The sequence below is a fragment of the Pieris brassicae genome, chromosome 12, assembly GCF_905147105.1.
Source record: "Pieris brassicae chromosome 12, ilPieBrab1.1, whole genome shotgun sequence".
Classification (NCBI taxonomy): Eukaryota; Metazoa; Arthropoda; class Insecta; order Lepidoptera; family Pieridae; genus Pieris; species Pieris brassicae.
The window spans coordinates 4,503,796-4,528,216 of record NC_059676.1 but is presented as its reverse complement, the minus strand read 5'-3'; positions in this window follow the sequence as shown (position 1 = coordinate 4,528,216).

The window sequence follows — 24,421 nt, the reverse complement described above, 5'->3', positions numbered from 1 at the left end:
CTTTCCCGACACATCGGGTAAAAATATTTCGATAAAGGGTATTACTAGTTAGAGACTGTTAGTACAGATTTATATAGTCTAGAAATGGCCACAAGATTCATCCAATCAAGTTCCATTCTTGGCCAAACAATAATTATTTCTGTCTAAAAGTACCCAGTAAGGTTCCACTGAAATATATGCAATAAACAAATGTATCTTGATAGAACACATGAATATTCCAATTATATTCTCGGTCTAATTAATCTTGCATCGCGGCTAACAAGGGAACCAAACAAATGACAGTCGTTTCCTTGTAGACATAGTGGCCAAAGATCGGACGTCTCAAGAATAATTGGTACGTCTTACCCCAATGCGGTCAGCGGTCAAACTGTTATTAATTAGTTTGACTTCAGTGGCTGAGCTATTGCTTGCTTGACCTCTTGTTTTCCTGGTATAAGGCATAATTAATTGGTACTCTATTTTTAAGTAATTATAAGGAACAAATTAATACATTCAATGGTTTTATAGAAACACGTATGTACGTAACACAAATCACTGCTGTTGTTATACTTTATAAAGCGCTGACGAAGTTATTCCAGCCGCTAAGGATATACAACTACTCGACTCTGGGGCCTTCGGGCTGGCCAGTAGTGATTAGACTGGTCAAGGACCTTAAGGTTGGAAAAACTGTTCACCATTGTCTGTCTCCTATCCTGTCTGAAAAACTGCTCTCCACATTATTTGGTTAAGCACGTAGTTTACATATAATTCGATACTACCATGGGCTTGATTCGATCGCAATGCCAGAGGGCTCGCGAGTGCTCTGTCGGCCTTTCGATGCCCATGGAAACGCAAATTAACAATAAGTAACTGAAATGAATCAAATGGAATCCTTTCTCAATACCTACTGGTCACTTGAACAGAAGTGGTTGTGAAAGTCAATCTTATTACGTTGTTCATTGATGTTTTTATAAGTAATCATAAAATAAAATACACAGTATTACTAATATTCTTAACCTACAGCTAAAATAAATTAATAAAACAAAAAACAATAACTAACCTTACAATATAATAACTAAAATATATTATTAAAAGGAGTCCCTTTGGGCAAGGTCCCGAAGATACTGGCAGCGTTCCCCTTTGAATGGCTAGACTAATTCTTTGTCCGACGTAGCTGTCATTATTATTGATTATTTTCTTTAATCTCAAATATACGTATACCCAAATTGCTATCAATCGATCATATTAATGAGGACCATCCTTACGAAGGGAGGTGATTCTAGATCTCGGTAAACAATAATGATTATAATTAATATGTAAAACTATTGATCTCATTGCTGTATTAAAGAATAATAGAATTTAGAAGTACATGTTCTATAACACGGTATCTCAAATGTTCAAACAAAGGCTAATTTAAAATTAAATATATCCATTTACTAGAAAATTTACATAATCGCTTCGGGCTAAATGAAATCTTACACTTGGTCTTAGAAAACTCGGATGTTGTTTTTGTAAGCAAGTTGATTTAGTTTAAACAAGTAATTAAATGTATCTAGAGTCTGTATTACTTTGGTTTAGCAAGTTCGCGTGTTTTATTATGACAAAATTGCAAATTCGAACTCGGAACGTTGCAACATTCTAATTTATATAAATGGTAGTAATTACATTAATATCTAATTAAAGTTATTTAGTTAGTTCAGATGTGGACTCCTGGGCTGGACGCTGCAACTTCCAGTATCGGAATCGCTCGTATGACAGCGATTCAGCCCTATCATCCTCGCAAAACATCAGCCCTATTGATGCCGATATTGAAAGGACTACTTCGAACATAAATACAAAAACGTCGGCATCGGTATTGATGTCCTTATAGGAAGTTACACAATATTTACAGACCTTTTATTTACGCAAGTTCGTGTGTCCGTACTTCTGTGTTCGTAATTATAGAGATATAACATGTAGCGTCTACGACTTCCTGCATTTCTCTAAATTTAGAATCCACCCTGGAGTATAACAAGTGTGTAGACTAAAATCCTTATTAAAAATCCATATTATTACACTAAATTATATATTTGTATCCTTTTAGTCAAAGCATAAAGACGATGTAATAGAAGGAGACAACAGAGGTTATCTACCTCTCTTTATGCCCCCGGAAGGAACGTTAAACAAATTATAGTACTAGGTAGCTATGAAAATGTATTTCCCCTAAGGTTATTATGACTGAAAAGTTTCAATAACTCCACAGTTTGCGACCACAGCTTATCTTGTAACAAGTTGCGTCTATGGGCAACTAATAAAAACTTCCTACTCGATTGCTTCAAACCACTTTAAATTCAAATTGTGGAATAATTTATCTTAGGATTCGGTTAGAGTTTATATTATATTCTCTAACGAAATCCAAAAAGTGCATTTACGAACAATACATATAATATAATTATTGTGAATTCAAGAATTAGAATAACTGTTTGTAAAATATAACATTCCGTTATATTTATTACATCAATTCAAAGATTTTAAATGTAAATAACTTAAACAAGGTAACGAGAAAAACGCATAGATTTAAACTATGGGCATAACATGAAATGTCAAGTGAAGCAGTGCCTTTCATTAATATTTTAAATGACAAAATGCTCGCATTTTAATAAGGTACTGAAAAGCCCAAGAGCACAAATCGTCTATGGAAAAAGAAAGTTTTTTAGTAGGACAGAAACGGGAGTGTGTGGAAATGGCATTCAATTTAAAGAAAACCTGAGCATGTTTGCTAATTCATTATGTCTAGCACGGGGGCGTGAAGGCGACATATTGAATTGCGAAGGCTTTAGAATTAAACCCGGTTAATTAACAAATGCCTCCTCTTAGCCGCTATTTTGTTCCTTGAAAAGGCATTTGTGTCTCAGAAGATTTGTATTCTAATTCATAAGCGATATGAAATGTTTCGTTTTGTCGTTTTAAATCTATACAGGATTTAAAATACAAATATTATATACCACCTCTGCTCTACACAACGCAAACATAGTTTTTTGTTTCACTTGGAATATTAAATATAAATAGTTGGAATTGTGCACATATGATGGGCAATCAATTGTTGATTGATGTTAAATATGGAATGTTGGTTCTCCATTACATATTATGTACGTTTAAATATAATAATATACTGTGTTTTCTGTTAATAATTAATAAATAATTTCATATTAATGTTTCATACATGTTACGAACTGAACGTAAACTAAATTCAAACAAATAAAATCGCGTATCACTCATATCTTGTATCTGTTCGTGTCAGACACACACATCCAATGGTGGTCAGCAAGCAACAGCCGGGGGCCGTTGCGGTCACTTGAGGCGCGTCATTTTGACGGACAGCTGTGCAAATCCCCTAGGGCCATCTCGACATTGTTCCTCATAAGTGGGAAGTAGTGTGAACGATTAAGGGAGCCGTTATTTTAGTTTATCTATATAATAGACGTTTAATAGCACAAGTAACTATTTTATTGAAATACATGAAAAATTTCTACGAAAAAAAAAATGTAATTGAAAAACAAAAAAATAGTATTTTGGAATTTACTATTAAGTCTTATGGAAGAGCTGGGAACCCTGATGCAGGTATTTTTTTTACTTAAAAGTATTTGCAAATCTTGTAAGATACATTTTTGCATATATTGCCCTTGCACTTTTTGGTGGTGAGGTCGCAAAACAAAATCACCACTTTTTTATTATTATAGATATAAATGTAATATTATATTTACTTTAGAACGAAACTCTTTTGCGAGCTTTATAAAACCTCTATGAAATTAGAAAATAAGGTCAACAATACATATTTTTCTTTCGTCAATGTCATCGATGCAAAATATTTTGTTTCATTTTCGGGATAATAGACTAAAATGAAATAAATTAAAACTTATAAATAACTATACAGTTTAAAACAATGAAACGGTAAGCGCGTTACCATGATATATTACAACCAATATACATGTATATGTATAATTATTATATATATTATAGCCTAATCCAACCATAATTTTAGTTTTATAAACATGTTTTATTTTTTCATGTATTGCTTTCAGAAATAAAGGTGAGCGTTTGACTAGGAGGACAAGTGTTAATAAAAGTAAGCAAATTATAAAAGAATCTACTGTAAGAAACGTTAGAAAGGACAGAAATGATTCCGCAGTACCGGATAAAAATCCTTTCAAATTATCGCAACAAATGCGGTTGTTTAGCAAACCTAATAAAAAGAAAAAAGAAACACTTACTAATTATGAATTGGACGAGCCAAAGACTATATGCGATGTTGATGAAACGTTTTATAAGATTATAGAAGGACGTCCACTACGACAATTTTCGGACATAAAAGTCTATATGACGAATATAAGAGACATAACCTTATTTAAAGCAAATACTGCTTATCTTAGAGATGAAATACTACAAATGGTTAACGCTAAATCAGATGAGATGGAAGAATATGAAAACATCTTCAAACTTTATACCGACATAAGATCTAGTTTCATAAGTTTTGTTAGAAACGGCTATAGAAATGCTAAAAGAAGTGAACAACTTTGCAAAGAATTAGAAATTAGAGTCTCTAATGTAACTGAAGAGTTGAACGAATACTGTTTCACATACAACAAACTTAGATGTGAAGTTGATAGTTTAGATGCAACTTTTGATTTTTTATCAAAATATGGTGAATTCCTTTATGATATATCTCCTAATATTTGGAAAAAATCACGTAGAATTATGTTTCTTAGAGCGTCAGGGCTTTTAAGGGCACTATCATCTGACGTCTATACTCCATCGAAACCATCTGTTAATAAATACGATGGCTTTATAACAGCTTTCAAAACAAATGAGCCGCAATTGTATTTTAAGAAGCCAACGCAGTTATATTACATTTTTGATGAATTAAGTAAACAGTGCCTTAATTACATGCAAAAAGAAGTTTTTATAACTAGTCTTAAGAATAATGTTCTAAGACGAAAAGATTATCTAAAAAAAGTTATTGGATATGAAGGTGATGGATTAAAATATGCTGTAGACTATTATGAAAAACAAATACGTTTCTATGAACTGAAAGAAGCTACATATAAAGCTAAATTTTACTCAGTGTTAAACAATGATTTTTATAACGTATTTGCCTCTTACGAAGCAACAAAAATGTTTACGTGTTTGCAATATGCACATACACAGATAATAGGTTCTCAAGAAGACCCCAAAGATAATATCAAAATGTTAGCTCGAAATTTAGAAACGCAATTTATAGAAATTATGTCTCAGTTCGACGATTTGGACCAAAAAGTTGTAAAAATAGCAACGAAAGAGCTGTTTGCAGAAGACAGGAAAGTGATGAAACAAGCACTTTTGGCGCAGAGAACCTTAAAAGAGTGTAACATTCTAACAAAATCTTTGTACTCTAGTTTTGAACCTCCTAGACGGCCACGGCGAAAACAGCACATAACTAAGAAGACAGTATCTATGCATACGTTTCTGATCTAGTAATTTATCGTGAATTATACAGCAAACACGGTTTCTTGAATATCTAAATAAGCGAAATTATTCTTATTTATTATTATTGTTCGTGTGCCTAAGGCGGATTATTCTAGCAAGTAATTACCATAAGCTAAGTTAGGTAGATGATTGTGCGTTTTCTCGCAAGTGTTTACGCTACGGTCGTCGCTCTGGGACAAAACGTTTACTTTCATGAATACCTTTTCATAAGAGGTAGAACCTTAGTTACGAATATAACAATGAGAATTTAATCTTAATTTTTAGCGAGAAAAGTTTTTTTGTTAGTCGTAGCAGTTCACAAACTATTATTATCGTTGAAATTATTTAATAAAGATATAACGATCTGAGTATTTTGTTGCAAATTGAATAATTTCGTTTTTGACTAAGCTTCGGAGCGGGGACAAAAACTTCATATTGTGTCAATTTAACTTCTAATCACTTTTTAAATACGTTAGCAGCGAGACGCTCGTCCGATCAACGAATAAATTTGAATGTATTAACAAACTGATTGAGACCCCGCCTTCTTGCTGACAACTCGAGGGGAACAAAATTGATTTTTTTACTTTATATTCACATCTTAGTTGTTAAGATGTAATTATGCTGCTGTGTTGAATAAAATTTAATAAATTCACCAATTTTAACTTTTCCATTCGCAAAGCGTAATTGTTAAAACATTTGGTTTGGCAGAGGACGAAATGAATTCAACTTTGTGCCCCTAAAAGTCATCTCGCCGATATATAACGTTATATCGTCGAGCGCGCAATTATAAATATGAAATATGAGTACTTTGCATCCCACAGTTCAACTTATATGAAAAACTTGGAGCTATTAAGACAATACAGACTATTCTATTTCTAATATCCGAGGCATTCGCTCGAGACTAAAAATATTTAATACTCATTTGGGTTCATGCTCTTTGATGGTACTTGGTTAATAGAAATTCAATTTATTATTTAAACAAAAGTACCGTGAAATGCCGGAGGTTTAATGCACGCATACCTCTGTTATTAAACCGGCCCGCTCGGAACAAAGGGAGCAGTGGAGCGTCGATTGATAATTAATATTGTTTTATTATAAGCTGCGTATCTCGTAGACGCAACGCGGCTCGCGAATTTAAGCTCAGCCATGTGTGCTAATTCAGTTATATTATGCTTAGATTGATAGAAGATGTTTATAAGACCTTTCGGAAGGTTTAATTTAAATTCTCTTAAGCCAATTTTAAATTTCCGCCAACTGATTTCTGCCTCGTTTATTGTAATCAATTATCCAATAAGACTTTACGATGTCATTGTTGATCAAAACATTATATAGAAACGTAATAAACGAAAAACGAAATGTATTTTAAATTTCACGTCACATCTAATGACATTATCATAGCAGCATAAACTTGACATTTTCATTTTCAGAGCGAAATAAAGGTGACAATTATCTGCAAACATGCTAAATAAGTTCATTGCTCTGTTATAATGGAATAGTAATGGATATTCTATTTGCGTATAGCCTAATCGATGTCAGCCCTCGTCAAGTTTTGGGTAAATCTAAATGAAACTTTATTTTAGAAACCTTGAATATTTTATGGTTTAATAAAGGCAATACTTTAGTTAAAACTAAGAGTTAATGTGTCTATTTAGTCTCTAAAGAGTTACTTTGTAGTGAAGCTCTTTTTATTTCTGTGAATATATTATAATACAAAACAAAATATTTGGTCTACAGTCTTGGGACACGTAGGCTTCTTCTAGCTCTCTTCATTTACTTCTATCGCGGGCAACTCTAGTCCACACAGTGGTTTTCAGATCCACCCCATCGCCTGACCTGTCAACCTCTTTTCGGCGTCCATGCGTCAGGTTGCCTCTCTCCCTAAAATATGTCAAGGGGGCCGATGGCTGGATCATGCGTGATACTCGTGAACGGGTGCTATTTGTGGTGACTGGTCGTACTTGAATTCGTGTATGCGGTGATGTTAGTTATTTCGACTATGTATTTGCGTGATGTTCACACGAGAATGTTTGTGCGTACTCATATTTCACAATGCCTCCTGCTAATAGAGGATCTTTGACAATGTGAGACGAATCTTTGTTTTTAATTTATTTTATTATTATTTATTTACTTAAGATGTCATGTGGAACATGGTGTAATGGTTGCAGCTCCTTACAAACGTTGTGTAATATAAATTAGGCGATTAAAAAGAGGGGCGGACAGTTCATAGCCAGTTCTTCTCTTCCGCCCTTGAATTGAGAAATGGCAGTAAATGTTAAATCAGAAGCATTTAAGGTATATTTATTTTTTATTGACGTTCATAAGTGTACATTGTGTTACCTATATGAATAAATGATTTTTGACTTTGACTTTTGCTTTTTCCATCTCGGAGCTGCTATTCAGTAATGAATCTTATCCATTTTTCATGACTTGCTCTTGTCATGTACCCGACAATCGTCATTTTAGGCGCTTTACTTTCTAGAATACATCCTCCACATTTTTAATTTTTCTGTGTTTATCTGCCCTTACTTGGTATGGTATTTTAGATCGGCATCCAAAATGCTCCTTTCCATTCCTTTTGGCAGGAACGCATCTTTAGGTTTCTGTGTTTGAGTGCTCATGTTTGGGCGCCTATGTAAGACATGATAAAGCATTTTCTTCATCAAAGTGCAAATGTATTTATATTTAAATAATTCTTTCAGGGACCCAAATATCCATGCACATGTTACTCTTCTGTCAATTTCTGTATCTGTTTGATCTCTGATAGATATGAACTGGCCCAGATATACATAATTGTCGACGTATTAAATGCTTTCTCCATCTACTAATACCTCAATTTGTCGCTCGCTCTATTTGTCGTGGCTTTATTTATTTTTCTACTTGTATTTGTTAGTTATTGAAGCATTTGTTGCAGGTTTATGTTCATTATCAACTATGAGTACAAGGTCATCTGCTCACCTGAAGTGGTTAAGTTTTTGGCCATGTATTAGTTCCACGTGTTTTCCAGTTCAGTGTTCAACACACTCTCAAGTACTGCAGTGAAGAGTTTTGGAGACAAAAAGTAATTAATAATATATTTCGATAGAATAGAAAAAAATTGTCATTATTTTATATGCAAAACACATCAAAGGCTAACGCGCATATCCTGTAATAAGGAAATCAACTCGTGACAATGTAATAAAATTAAGTTAAAATAATCAATTTGTTTTTATTATAGCACTTTTGATGGTATTTTAATATTTTAATTATTAAAAATTATTTTAATATTGACCTAAATATACCTACGTTCTAAGATATAAATATATAATCGAAAATCTTATACTAGGAATAGCTAGCAAAACTATTACAAATTTTAAAATATGTGTCCTGAGACATCGGTCTCACTCAAATCAGCCTAAATTAATCAAATAATGTTTCGACACGATTTACTTTCAAATTGACACTAGAGTGATGAGGTACATTCAATAGATATTAGACTTTAAAACGCTAGCACTCGATCTATCATCTATAATAATATTTCAGTTAATAACACTAGAATATCATATGCACTATAAAATTCAGTCTGGTGTGAATTTCGGCGCTAAGATTCATATATTATAAACAGTAAATCCCCTGCGGTGGCCTGAGTTTAGGGTCAGACGTGTGTAGCTTGATTGATAGCGGTGATTTCGCCCCTAGAGCTAACTAATTGCTATTTTAGCCTTAGATGCAGCCATAATTCTACAACAGATTATTGAATTTGTCTGATCACTATCGATATATACTATTACGAGTTATGTAATATATAGGTAAACTTTACTTAGGCATACGATATTTACAATAGAATTACAATTTCGTCAAAGTAAAATTAATTGTATTAAAACTTAACACACGATAAATTCATTTCTTTTTATCATTTTGCAATGAACGCAATTTCAAACACTAAAATTCACTCATCATTAAGTACGTTTTCGTAAACATCAATCATCGCGAACCGGTTAAAGTGTATATTTTGACGTTCAAAAATTCACAAAACGATATTGGAATTATGCGCGATTCAAAACAGATCTGTGGCACGCATGACTGATACTAACGACACAATGATGCATTGGACCCTTTGACGCTATTTTTTAACGGGGAGGCTCTCCATTAATCTTCAACCCTGGTACAATTAGGTATAAAAATTGTATATTAAGCGAAAGCCATTAGAGCACGCATGTGCAAGATAAATGACTCAAGGTGCTGATATATGCAATATGATATTGAAAAAGTGATTGATATAGTCTGTTTAGGCCAAAGTGGTTTATCGTTGATTCAAAAGTCATGGGCAGTCAACTTTATTATAGTGGATCATATATTTTATACGTAGGTATTTTAAGATATAGTGATAACAAATTCCTGGTAAGCAGTAATTCATATAATTAAATATTGTTTAATCTATTATGAAGTTGTTAAAATAGTTTTATAATGACTTACAAGTAATTTTGAACTTCCTGACACGTATATAACAAAACTTCAAAATGTATTTCATTGCAGGCTTTATGTAGGTCTAGTATCAAGATAAAAATCCATTATATTTGTGATAATATCTGAATGATAATAAATTTGTGGTAAAATATCCTAATGCTGTACCGTTTAAGTAAAATTTATAAACACAAAAAAATGTTATTGTTAAGTCGCAGATTAGCTAAATAATTTCAAGTTGCTTGGAGAAGATTGCTCAGAAGCAATAGGACCGCACATAACACTAGATATTAATAAGTAATATTCTGAAATAATACAGCAACGAGACAGGTGACATCGCTCTTTCCTTACGTGGGTTGTGATTTGGTTTAATTTATCGTTAATGGCTTAGATACGCGAATGTTCGCACTGATTGCTAGACTCCCCCGAGGCGTTAGTTATATACGTGGTTTTAAAATACTTTATCATACTTAAGAGTGTTTTCTGTATATATTTAGATTAAGTTAGAATTCATTTGTACAGAGAGGTTTATGTAAGACAAATTGCAAGGGACATATTTTGAAAGTTATTCGCTGAATTCAAGTCGCTTAAGAAGATTTAGATTTAAATAAATTCGTGGGAATTCTACAAGACATGACTAAGTACTTCGTACCTGTTTATTTATTTAATAGCTTGTGAATGTATTTTAGTGTCTTGAGGGACTAACTTTTGTACGCGTTAAAACTATAATGAACATGACGCTCGTTGTTTTGATCTTTTTTTCTCACTGTCATTGACTTTGAAAATAATTGCAGACATTCTACATACTCAGATTACACACATTCATGAATGTATTTAAATTAATGTGTAATTTGAAAGGATGGCATGGAATTACATTAATATATTTAAATAAGTCTTACGTTTCTCAAATGTCATATTATTTTTTTAACCTACTGTAATGGTTTTTATTTCTAAATTTTTTGCCTCCGAGTACTTGAACGGAAATTACTTTTGCAAAATTATTTTCTTTGTAATGGAATTATTTTGAGGTATTCTTATACTCATTAGATTAAAGAATATTGGTAAAATCGTAGAAATATTAAGCATTCATATACTTCAGCTTTAGTTGGGTAATTTTTATTTCTTTGTGTTGCAGCAGCTTCAAAGAAATAATATTAATTTTAACTTCCTCTGAAGACAAAGATTTCGGGTGTTATTAAATATTTAATACCTGCATAGATTGTCTCGCCGAGATTCAGCATTCGGGAGACAAAGTAAAATGCAAATTCTCATGTATTTCCAATTAGCATCCATTCCTCTCGTCTGTCATTTAATAACTAATGTCGTCGTAACGTCGTTAGGGAATTTAGAAATAGGAATTTGTCTGAGATCAATATATTGTAAGCGCGACATAGCATTTGCTTTTGCATTTAGTAACACGATATATATTTCAGCTGGATTCTCCTGGATAGAGACTTTCATACGCACTCAGATATATGTGTATTATAATATTAGGTCCTTACATATGAAATTGGCGTTTTGTATGGGTGGAACAAAAAGTCGAATATTTTTAAATATAATATATTTAATTAATCAAAGTATGAACCATTGTTTTCTATGCACTTTTGCCATCTCATAGATAGTTCATTGATCCCTTTACTAAAAAAAACAGTCGGACGGTAAAAAAATCAATAAAATCTGTGAAGGCGATTTGGACTGCCCCAACAGAGTTAAATTTTTTCCCTTGCAAGAAGTTGTCCAAATTTCGAAAAAAATGGTTATCTGTTGGAGCAAGGTCCGGGGAGTACGGAGGATGTCTTAGACATTCCAATTGAAGCTCTTCTAATTTGGTAGCCGTCTATTGTGCAGTGTGTGGTCTAGCGTTGTCGTGAAGTAGCAGTGTTTAGCCGCTAACTTTTCCATCATGGTTTGCAATTGCTGACAATAGACATCAGGCGTAATAGTCAGGCCAGATTTGAGAAAACTGCAATGAACAATACGGGCACTAGTCCACCAAACGCTTAAAAGTAACTTTTTTGGGGTTAATTTTCTCTTGGGACAGGATTTTCACTAACACCGCAGCCTGCAGCTAACTCGGACGTGGTTTGCGATGGATCCGCTTCCACAATACCCGTCAATACTTCATTATCAACTTGGGTCTCAGGCCGTCCACGGGGCTTGTTCTGCAGGTCGAAATTTCCGGAACGAAAACGTTGGAACCAAAAACGAACTGTGTTTTCTTTTGCAACATGACCGCCATACACATCATTCACCCTTCTAGTCGTTTCCGCAGCACTAGTGCCACGGCGGAACTCGTACTCGTAAATAATGCGATATTTTAAGTTTTCCATTTTGTAAAATGAGTGACGCAAACAGAAAAAAACAGAAGAAAAAAACAAAAAAATGACGGTCATCGAAGCACAAATACATGAGTAAATAACTGTACAAATTTGAATTTGGAATTCCTTACCAAAGAGGAGAACATCGTGATTAAAGTGGCCAGTACGAAATACGCCAATTTCAAATGTCAGGACCTAATAGTAGTTTTGGCTGAATGCAGTGATGGCCTAGTGGCTTTCGGGTGCGATTTTCATATTCATTACCATGCGAGGTCGTACGTTTGGTTCCCGGCTGTGCACCAATGGACTTTCTTTATATGTGCGCAATTAATATTCGCACGAATGGTGAAGGAAACCGGCTTGCCTTAGACAGAAAACGTCGACGGCGTGTCAGGCACAGGGTGATGATCACCTAATTATCTTAGATAACAAATGATCATAAAACAGATACTGTTCTCCTGGTACTCTAATCTGAGGCCCAGGCTTAAAAATATTGTAACACCACTGATTTATATTTTATTTTATTTTAAGTGCTATGCTGCATTTTGTAGTTTTAAAGTTTTAATAGCGTAGCGGAGTTTAAATAGCGTAGTACAATATAATATATATATTAAGTACCCATTAAAGATAACTCGATTCTGAGTAAGTATTTACAATGATCTTGGTTGCAATAACACAATACAAACCCCAGTTAAATTAGAAATACATTTAATTTGTTCATAAATTAATTTTATATGGAACAAAGGCAGAATCTTATTTTGTACGAAGCTAATGATATTACAAATATCACTTGTTCACAGCGACGTATGAAACGAAATGCGTATAATTAATTTTCATTGTTTGGTTTGTTAGTACTGGTTTTGGGAAGTTGTGAAGTTTGATATGGCTTTGTTACAATAGCCTTATGCGGTAGAGAATATTATATAGTAAATTAATTATACAGTTGGAAGTATCTTAGTTTGTATAGCATTTAACAAGAGTTAGTGAATAACAATGCTTCTGTATTTCTTATAAAAAAAATGTGTTCGAACATTCTGTATATCTACTCACTAATTAAGTTCCACTTTATTTATTCGTGATTGAAACGTTTTAGGAGGAATAAGAGTGTGAGTAAATTTTGCCTAATTAAATATTGGCTGTAGAAAAGCGAAAAAACATGTCAGCCACAGATGTCTGTATTCATGCCTGATCTCTTTTTTAATAGAGACGAAAAGTGCTAAAATCGCCTTAACCTTCAATAACATCAATTAACAAAATTAAATTTCACTTTTTCTAGGTGGTGAGGAGATGACATTGAAACAAATAAAAATGTGTGCGTGTACTAGTGTAGGTTGTAAGAACACACGTAAGAAGTGAAACTTCTTCATGACCTTATTTTTAAAAAAATGGTAGATCACTTGATATGCAACTTCACAGAAATTGGTTAAATAAAATAAAATTTGATAAAGTTTAACAAAAGGCTTTTATTATCATAGACATGAATGCAAAAAATACAATTATTTAATTTTACCTTATTACTACTAAGATTATTACAGAATTTCATTAATTATAATAGATTTATTGCTATAATTGTTATCATTATTATATATTGTTGTTATTAATGGATTCGAATCTCTTTGAATCAACCGTTGTAGGGACAAGAAAAAGATGGCACGTAACGGAAAAATGTGACGCTACATTTATTTCCATCGCCAATAATGTTTCACTTCAAAAAATTGACTAAATCTGTAATTTCTACATATGTAGTGCCAGTACGAGTACACTAAACAACAACACTCAATATACAAGTTATGCATTGAAGTACTTTTTCCCCTGCAGACTTCTAGCACTTATAAATAAAACATTTTCATCCTTAGAAGCGTTGAAAACCCGACACCTGGGTGGTTTTGAAAATTTTAATATCGCTCGAAGCGAACGTTCGACACCTAACAACATAATAAAATATTGTAATGAAAAAATGTTCAAATACAGTGGAACGTTGACTTTGTTAAAAAATAAAATCTCTAGAAATTGAAGTTTCAATTATATTAAAGTGGAAAGGTTATTAAAATTCACTTAATAATTAATAATAAGAAAACGCTCTCAGACGCTCGTTGTGGTTGGTATTTAATTAAAAATGTCTCGAACATTTCTATAATTATTTTTAGGATCTCTAATAAAATTAAGTGTCTTTATGAATTGGAGAGTCCAAAAACTTTTTTATTTCTATTGTTACTTGTATTGTCTGTCACGAACAAAGGCTGTTGCGATTACAAATATTTCCAATCTCTTTTTAATATCAAAGACAAATATAAATATGTATATCAAAAGTCTTAACAGTTTTGTATTTGAGATTAATAATATTCCAATACAGCTATAGTTTAATAAAGTTGGTAGTAATTTTATACGCACTCAAACTTGTATTTACAAGTTAATCATGATCTGTTAAATCTTTTAAAACATGTTAAAAAGGAATGCAAAACTTAAGGAGCCAATTACAAGTAAAAGGATTCCTTTGAGAAGTCAAGACTACCTGTTGAGCCTCGGACGTCTAACTTAAAACTGAGGAAATATTTGTGAACACAGCAAATCTTAAGCTTAATAAACAGTGTAATACTTTGAGCAATTTATGTGAGCTTTGTGATAATAATTTTAAACAATATTACGAGTATGATCATTTGAATAACAGTAATAAACATATAGGACGTGTGTTGTGGATAAATTAAAAATGATTTATTTTTGTAATTCGTTGTTGCCCATAATCCAGTTGTTCTACAACCCTATTTTGGTCTCAGATTGAATCCGTCTTTTTCATTGTTTTAAATTAATATACTAGTAAGTGATCAGCCTTCTGCCTGACACATGTCGTCGATTTGCGATTTGAGGCAAGCCAGTTTCTTCACGATGTTTCCTTCACCGTACGAGCGAGTGTTAAATGCGCACATAGGCAGAAAATCTGTTAGCCAGGGATCAAACTTACGACCCCTCTTTATTTTGTTATATATGTGGAACCAGCTGCCCAAAAGTATTTCCGAAGTAATTCGACTTACGGTCCTTCAAGAGAAGAGCGTACCAATTCTTAAAAGGCCGGCAACGCATTTGTGAGTCCTGTAGATATTTTTTGAGTTTGACAACTAAGATTTGTGTTAAATTTATTAAAAAAATATTTAAACCCAAAACTGAGTGATCCTTGAATTGTGGATAAACTCTTTCTACGACATTATATTAGGTATAAAAACTTCGTGCGAAATGGAGAGGATCATCAAAATGTAATTATACCCAAGCTTTGTTTTCCTAAAAAATATTACCTCATATATTTGACCGGGAATGCAGCGTCTCGGATGTACAGCGCGGTCCAACCCACACAACTATCTTCGCTATTATTCCAGCAATTTCACCACTTACTCCCTGAAATATAAATCTTGAATATATATTATTTGGTCGTAGATACTCGCCGGACAAACACTTAACCTGATTGACCCTCGCATGGTATTTTTATTGCTTCTCAGTCCGTGTTTTGCCCCGACGAGTACGTGCACTCAGCTTTGGTATTGGAAATTTTTCACAAAATAAAAAGCTAGTGTACTCCACTGTACACTGTATGAAAACTTTTTAATTAGATTTGTTATTTTGTAATACATTACTATTAGTTTATTTTCTATTACGTACTAATAATGACGACGACGAATATTATATACATGATATTTATGTCCAGAAAGTTAAGCCATGTTAACAATGGATATGTTTACTATGTTTACTTATGTTATAATTGTTTTGTTTTCAATATTTAAAAAATGATATTCAATTTATATCTCAACGTAATTATCGGGAGTACAAAGCTCGTTTTCTATGGATTTTCACTATCAGTTTCAATATATTGTAAAGTTCAGCCGGCGCACAAATTGAGACAATAAATTGCATAGAAACAGTATCATGTGGGCGACAGTCTCCCCGCCCCACACAATCACGCCCCGACACATTACGCCGAAATTAAGACAGCTTGTAGTGTACCAATATGCAAATCCGCTGTTACCAACACACGAGAGCCTAAACAAATATTGCATATAATAACAGACACTTTGCTTTTCATAAATGACGTCTGCCGTTTTGTATGCATATTAATATTACGCAGGGATTACGCAAGGCGCAAAGTAATTATTTTCATGTTCAAACAGTTATTACAAAATATTATCGTTCTTTATGCTGGAGGAGTGGAATTGCGAGTACAAGATGCGATATAATCACAGGAGCTTCAAGTTATTAGCATAAATATAAATATAGTGAGCACTTTGTGCCGCAAGTTGAGAATGAAGGTAACTATTTCCTTTGTTGCCTTCGAGGAATATTCCTTTGAATTGCTTCGCTAGATAAAATAAAAGCGGTTTGTATTTCCACAACGCATTTGTTGCTTGTTTGTTCAAACAAACAGAAGAATCCCTAAGTTGCTTTCAATTCGCGATAAAATATCACAGGGTTGTAGGAACATTCTTCTCATTCCTCGAAACGACCCACTGGTATGGAAAACATCTTTTATGTTACCCACATTACATATATATTTATTTAATTTCACAAGAAAGTACATGAAGAAGAGACACTTTATTTAAAAGTTATAAATAGTTTTTTATATTAGAATTTTCCGTGTTTGCTATTAAAAAAAATGCGTTATTTACAGCATTGCACTTATATTATACATTGTTGCATCTGTTTCTATACTATACATGAGATGACTATTTCAACTGAAATTCGACGTAGCGATGCCATAGCCATCATATCAATTTCTTTTAATTCTAACCAATAGTTTCTGACATTAGCACGATCAATCAAACAACATCTTTAGGTTTATAATATTAGATTACATTTACTTTATTTAATGTACAACAAATAGCGTAGAAAAAGCACTCATTTAATAATTTCCTTTTAAATAAATTGCAACCACAAAGGTTTTATTTAAAAAAGATCGCTGTAACAATTTTCAATACAGCGATCGGAGGTCTGAATTATCCGAGAGGTGATGTTACAAGCTGAATTGATACTTCAGACTGCTATTCTCTTGAAAGCTTTTATATTATATTATCTAGACCTTTCAACTCGCAAACCGTCTGTCGATGCGATCAATCGATTTCGATTTTATCCTCTTGGGTACGAGATGCTTGTCACCTGAGCTCGTAAAAATAGACATTTGTTTTACTTACAAAAGACTGAATATGCTGTAGTCTAAATTCCGGATCTGCTGATGCTACTGAACCAGCATAATGCTAACTTGAAGTATGTTAGGTCACTTACCAATAATCGTGCAAATATATATGTATCGGTAATATTAGGAAAAATAAACTATTTGATTTGATAGAGACCGGCTGGCGCCTAGACCACAAATTGTATCAACATTTGGTTAGTTATATATATATAGTTATACAATTAAATACCTAACGTTTCAGTTATTAAATTTTGTTAAATAGTCATGGTATGACATGGTCGTTGAAAATATTTCCATGCTGTAGACTCTCAGTTTTATTTAGTGACTGCAACGTACAAGTGCCACTTGACGTTATAACAACCAGCTCATACTCCAAACTGCATATCATTTAAATATATATTAAATTAAAGACAGTAACCAGCTCATTGTATTTTATTTTATGTTCGATTTGAGCTAGTTTAGATAGCTTTACATAAAAGAGAACACTAAATATACCCCTTCAGTAATGATAATAATCCAGCGGTGCTACAAGCCTATATAGATGTCAGATTGCATCTGTTTCTTTGTAAATCGATGATAAGTCATCTGTGGTGACGTATGTCAAAGATTTTTGGGATTTTAGGACATGCTGGTTTCCTCACGTTTGCCTTGACGAGGAGGAGTGTTAGTGGCGGTATTAGAAAATAAAATCTGATCCGGGTGAGGCACGCTTGCGCCACTAGGCCAACAATGGTCTAAATCTTATAAACCGTATACAGCATAAATAAATATAAATCTTAACATTTAAAAAACTTCGGCATATATTACAGACATAATGGCGGACTTTTTTGTAGTATTCTTTTTAATACTTAATTTTTTTCAAATGGACATGTTTTAAAATGTTATCTAACTGAACGGATGTATAACACAAGTATTATAATTATATTAGGAGAACAAACCTGTTCATTAAGGTCCACGAAGTGACTGTGTGTCTTTGTCTAAACATTTAAATCTTAAGTAACAACTTAGGCATTTTTTATTCACAAAGGTTTACTGCTAATAAACACTTTACCGTACAAGTAATTTAAGGACACGAGTAAATGAACTTTAAATTAAACGAAATACTAGGTTAGAATAAATTAATATATTATGTTAGAATGGAACTGTTTATTAGTTTCTATATACAAGATTATAGTACTAATTGACCTAAACATGTCGGGTAGCTTGGCATAAATTGTAATAAGACCGCGTGAGCGACGATAACATTCAACACTGAACGTTCTAACGCTTTCATATGTTATGTTTCTAAGCGTATTTGGAAGTGAAACTTTATCGGTGTTGGAAAAAAAATTACCGTCACATTTTTCGGTTACGCGCCATCTTTTTCTTGCCCTTACCACGGTTGATTTGAAGAGATTCGAAGCCGTTAATAACAAAAATATATAATAACGATAACAATGATAATAATAATTCAATTACAATTAAGGAAATTCTGTAATAATCTTATTAGTAATAAGGTAACATGAAATACTTGTATTATTTGTATTCATGTCTATGATAATAAAAACCTTTTGTTAAACTTTATCTAATTTAACTTTATCTAACCAATTTATGTAAAGTTTCATATAATAGTATTATTTTTCGATAAATAAGATCATAAAGAAGTTTCACTTCTGTCGTGTGTATACTAGTACACGCACACGTTTTTTTATTACTTTTCAGTCTCTTGACTTCATAGTTAAGACATTGGCGGTGTTTAAACCCTATACCTAGGTTGAGTATGTAAAGTTTTTAGTTCTGCGTGTGTTCTCATGATGCTTTAGTCCAGTCAGAAATTCATCTATTTTATCTATATAAAACTTCATTATATAATATTAGTTTATCAAATCACAGCTTAACGGAACAGAATTCTTGAATTTGGTTGAGTGTCGATAAAACAATTAATTATTATTTATTTCATAAGGGTTAATAAATACCTACAATTGATTAGCAATTTTAACCAAGCTAGAAGATAAAGTCTCTGCAATCTCTGTTACTAAAAATGCGTAAATACCTTATTCATTTATCGTTGCACGCTGCTTTTGTGATATATTTTATTATATCAAGGCGACCCTATTGTCCACAGACAATTATCACATTAATTTTACTTTGACGAAACGAGCTCTTCATATAAATTGGGATTTAAGGTTCCGCCGTCTCACGCTTGATGTAAATCCACATTATGCAAGTAACAACGTTTTGGTTCACTGCCAGCAGACTATATGCTATGCCTTGACTAATTCTGCGGTTTTCATATCCATTATGTATTATATCGTTTATATACTGTTAGTAAGCTTTTGGCTCTCATACAAATGCCTGTGATCCCAACCATTGTTTACTACCCGCAAATAATTTGGGGCCCAATGTGGTTATATCTAATTGCAATAGTAGCATTGATACGACGATTAAATTCAATGATATTGTGATATTACAACAATTCATCTATTTTGGTAAGTAAATATGTTTGAAAAAATCACATCATGACGAAGACGATAGACGTACTAGGATGATATGAAACAAATTCTGAGGATACAAAAAAGTACTGAAAGCAAAGATACCAATAAGCTTAAAAAATAATGTCTTAGACACGTGTATATTGCCATATATGATTCGAACACTAACGACAAAATAACAACTTGTCAAAGAGGAATCGAACGTAGTGTAGGACAAGATAAGATGTATAGAAAAAGACAAGTTTAAAACAAGACTTAAGTTAAAATGGGCGGGCTTGACCACTTGCATGAACAATAACAGATGCAAACAAGGTGACATATGCCAGGCCAGGTAAGAGAAAGAAAGGTCGCCCAAGGTAGGCTGACGAACTTAATGAAGTTGTTTGGGGAACTTCCAAGTTGGGGAAGTTTGGCGATATATACTAAAGATATGGATAGATGGACCCGATTGGAGGAGGCCCTTAAGAGGCCTCTATTAGCCCCGTGCAAAAAAAAGTTAGTTTTGTATAAAGTACATTTTTGTAAATACTGTTTCAAGGAATAAATGAGGCTTTATTATTATTATTGTATAAAGTCCGTAATTAACTACTGAGAAAAATATTTCTATGGATTCTTCGAACTGACAATACTAAAAGACTCGTCTTGCATTTAAATAAAATTAATATTTCAGATTCTTGCACTTTCAAGTTAAAATATATAAGCCTTATAAAGGCTTATAAAGCATGAAGAGATACCGAGGTGGATATAAATACAACAGAAATTAAACTGACATTAAATTTCCCGTATCACCTCGACGTGCGTCGTTACACAACTGAGCGTTTTTGAAGGCACTTTTTCCCACGCACCACCACTATATGGAACCAGTTGCACACTGAAGTTTATCCGAATCAATTCGTCTTAAGGTTCTTTAAGAAAAGAGCGTACCCATCCTTAAAATTCCGGAACTCACACGCGAGTTCTCTGGAATTGTGAGTGTCTATGGGCGGCGATATCACTTAACATCAGGTGAGCCTCCTGCTCGTTTGCTCACTGGTCTATATATATAAAAAAAACTATCGTTTATTATTAAGTGGCACACACACAAAGACAATTATTGTTATAAATTACTCATCAGTATAATACTGGTTATTATAACACTTAGGCCTTTATGACTTACCATTTCCTTTTTTATTTTCCTTATCAATCCGTCTCATCCGGCTCAAATATACCTGTTCCAATAATTATGTATCTGTCATTAAATGCTTCCAAATAATTGAGATTTAGCAGGGATTCCAATCTGACGTAATGAGATCAACTCAGATTTACATTAAAAAGGTCTGTCTCCGAAGAACGTAATAAAATTAACAATTCTTTCCTTCGTCAGTTTCGACTTTCCAATTGAAATTCAAATCCAAAGTCTCAAGCATATCTAATATAATTAAGACGCTTCAGTAATTGAGTAGATACCCGAAAGTCAGTATCGAACTTTTTATAAGCTTTTGTTTCCTTAGGAAGCAAAACCATAGTTTATAACCATTTATTTCTTTAAGAAAATGGTAATACTCTCCATAATCTCCTAAAGCAGAGACTGACATCATGAAGCTCAAATAAAGTTATTTAAAAAATCCAAAAATCCGTCCAGCAGATCATTTGGTATCGTATTTATACTCTTAATAATTTATATTATTAATTATGATCGAAAATTATTTTACTGGCGATTCTTGGCTGGAGAACTATTGAGCTAATTATTGTTTTAAACTAAATTTACTTTAATTACATTTTATATTACCATTTTAGGTATGTTTAAGTTTCAGCCAATATTTCCTATGAATTTGAGATCTATTGTCAGTATCCGTTTTCATCATAGACAAATCGTTAGAAAATCAAGTTAACATCACAACCTTATTGCATTAGCCAGCGAATGTAAACACTTCAATGTCAATTTGTACCAAATAGTGCTGAAATTGTGTTACACCTCAAAATCAACGTAACAATATTATTGTATGCTTTGTCAATACATTAGCGCGAGATTTCTAACCTCATAACGTCATTTTCGCTTTTAAGATACGGAGAAATTATGTGCCCATAATCAAATTTATAGCTATGGTATGATTCCTTAATTATTTTCTATGAAAAGCAAATAGACGATAAACTTTCGATGCCCTCCAAACACTTATGACAAGAATAGACCCGAGAGATGCTGGGTTACCCTGGGTTCGAGTTGAACGGCTCTAGACGTTATTCTGCAATCAGTAGGGCACTCACAAAATACTACATTATTATATCTGTGATTTTAAAACATTAATGCGATCGTGATGGAAATATTTTGATAAAGAAACTATATGAAACAATACATAAGCATCGCACGACATATCTGTTAATCTATTATACGTAGCATACTACTACAGCTCATTTCTTGATTATTCTACTTGTTAAAAGCCAAGATACTTTTATCTTGGCTTTTAACAAGTAAATGTTCATTTAACTTGGCTATTCATTCAAAACAATTATTAAAAAATAATATTTATTATAAACAAAGTTAAGTGCTATTGCATTCACAAAATCCCATGTTATTTTACATGAAAATGCACAGACGACACACATGTAAATGCATGGTAATAAGCCATTAGGGGCACGTAAGTTAATACATTTCGCGAAATATGTAAATGAAGCAGACTTTATCCCGCAAACATCGGGTGAATTAATGTATTATACGTCTTGCGAACGCCCCAGGGGAGGTACAACTTAAATTGTAACAATATCGAATCGTATGTACACGTCTTGTTAATAAGATCGTATTTAAATTACTTGTTAAACACACTCCTACAATGAATACATCACATTGTTTCGAATTTGTATTTAACTCACTTGAGAGAATGGAAAGTAAATTCTAATAAGAATTTATACATCGTAAATATAATGTATGTATAAGGCTCTAATACTAGTAGAAATAACCTTGACACAATGATTTTAGTTAAATGAATAAAGCTGTAAACAAAATAGGACATCTGGCACGAAAATAAAAACAAAATTTTTAACTATGTTATATTTGTACTTCACAATATTGAGTATTAGAATATTTTGTAAATATGTTACAATTAATGTAATCTTAAACAAAACAAATGTTACTTTTATTAAAATACATATTTCGTAACACTTCCATATTTAACATCAAGTAAGCACAAAGATCAATAGGAAAACGAGGAACAAACAAGCGTTTGTCTAGATTGAATAGATAGCCACTAAGAAAACACTTATACTATGATTATTTACACTATTTTAATTTTTTCCGTCAAGCACGCGAAACGTCGGAAAAAAAATTTAAAATTATGTAAATAATTATAAGTTTATAATAATAAAACATAGCTTCAATCCGTTTGAAAAAGTGTTTTCATAATGTGTAAAAGCTATGTTAAAAAAGACAATACTAGATAGCCACTGTAATAACATCACTTCGTAATTATGCATATAATTAAATTAAAATCTATTAAATATATCTCCTGCTATAGACTATAGAGAACGTGAAACTAAAACAAAAGACAAAGCTATTTCTTTCTAGTCCAATCACAGACGTTCTTCTTACTGTCAGACGGATAAAAAATAGAAACAAAGTCTTTTGTTGTACGTTTACAATCTGTGTTTTATCAAACTGGCTATCATAATAATTATGAACCCAATTCCGTGAGATTTTTTGTTTTAACAATAATGAACTTTGCTCAGTAAAACAAATTGTATTAAAGTATTCAATCAAATTCAAAGCTGTGCATAAATGTGAATACATAATATTTTTTTAGGATGAATTATCTAAAAGTTGACTTAACGTATTGTAAATCTTTTAATGACAACGGATACGAATACGAACGACTTTTTTGTTTATTTGTAAAAAAATACATCGAACTACTTTTTATCGCGTTGCCTTAGTTACAAATACTGAAAAGCATACGAATTAGCCATTAATTCGATTTTTACAAATAATGAACATTGTTTAACCAGGGTTTTAAGTGAATTCTATAGTAATATTTTTTTATAATTAGTTTGAACTAGCGTGAATTGTAAAATAAACTTCTCGCATACGAATACATTAAGAAATTACCGTAATATTTTCTAAGACTCGTGTTATATTTTTACTGAAGACACGATTATCAGGATAACTCCAATATAAAATACATTTTAACTCTATAGATAATTATAGATCGATCCTTCCTACTAGAAATATAAATAAACTCATTATTATGGCACATAAAGGAAATATGTAATAACAACCAAGAATTAACGAAAGACTTATTCGTAACGTATAATAAAACCAAGTATACAATGTTCTGTCCCTATCATACCTGATCATTTGCCAATACATTAACGAGACAAAACATACTCTAACTAAATGGGGTTTTTAGTTTATTTACGTCGATAATTTCTCAAAAAGAAAACTAAAATCGATTTAAAAAAACAGTTTAACATTGCCGCTTAGCGAAACTACGTAAGCTATACATCTAAGTTATTCTTAAAACTAATTTTTAGACAACACTTATAACTTTAATTTTAACAATAATTGTGAATATGAACGCTTTTGAAACTTATTT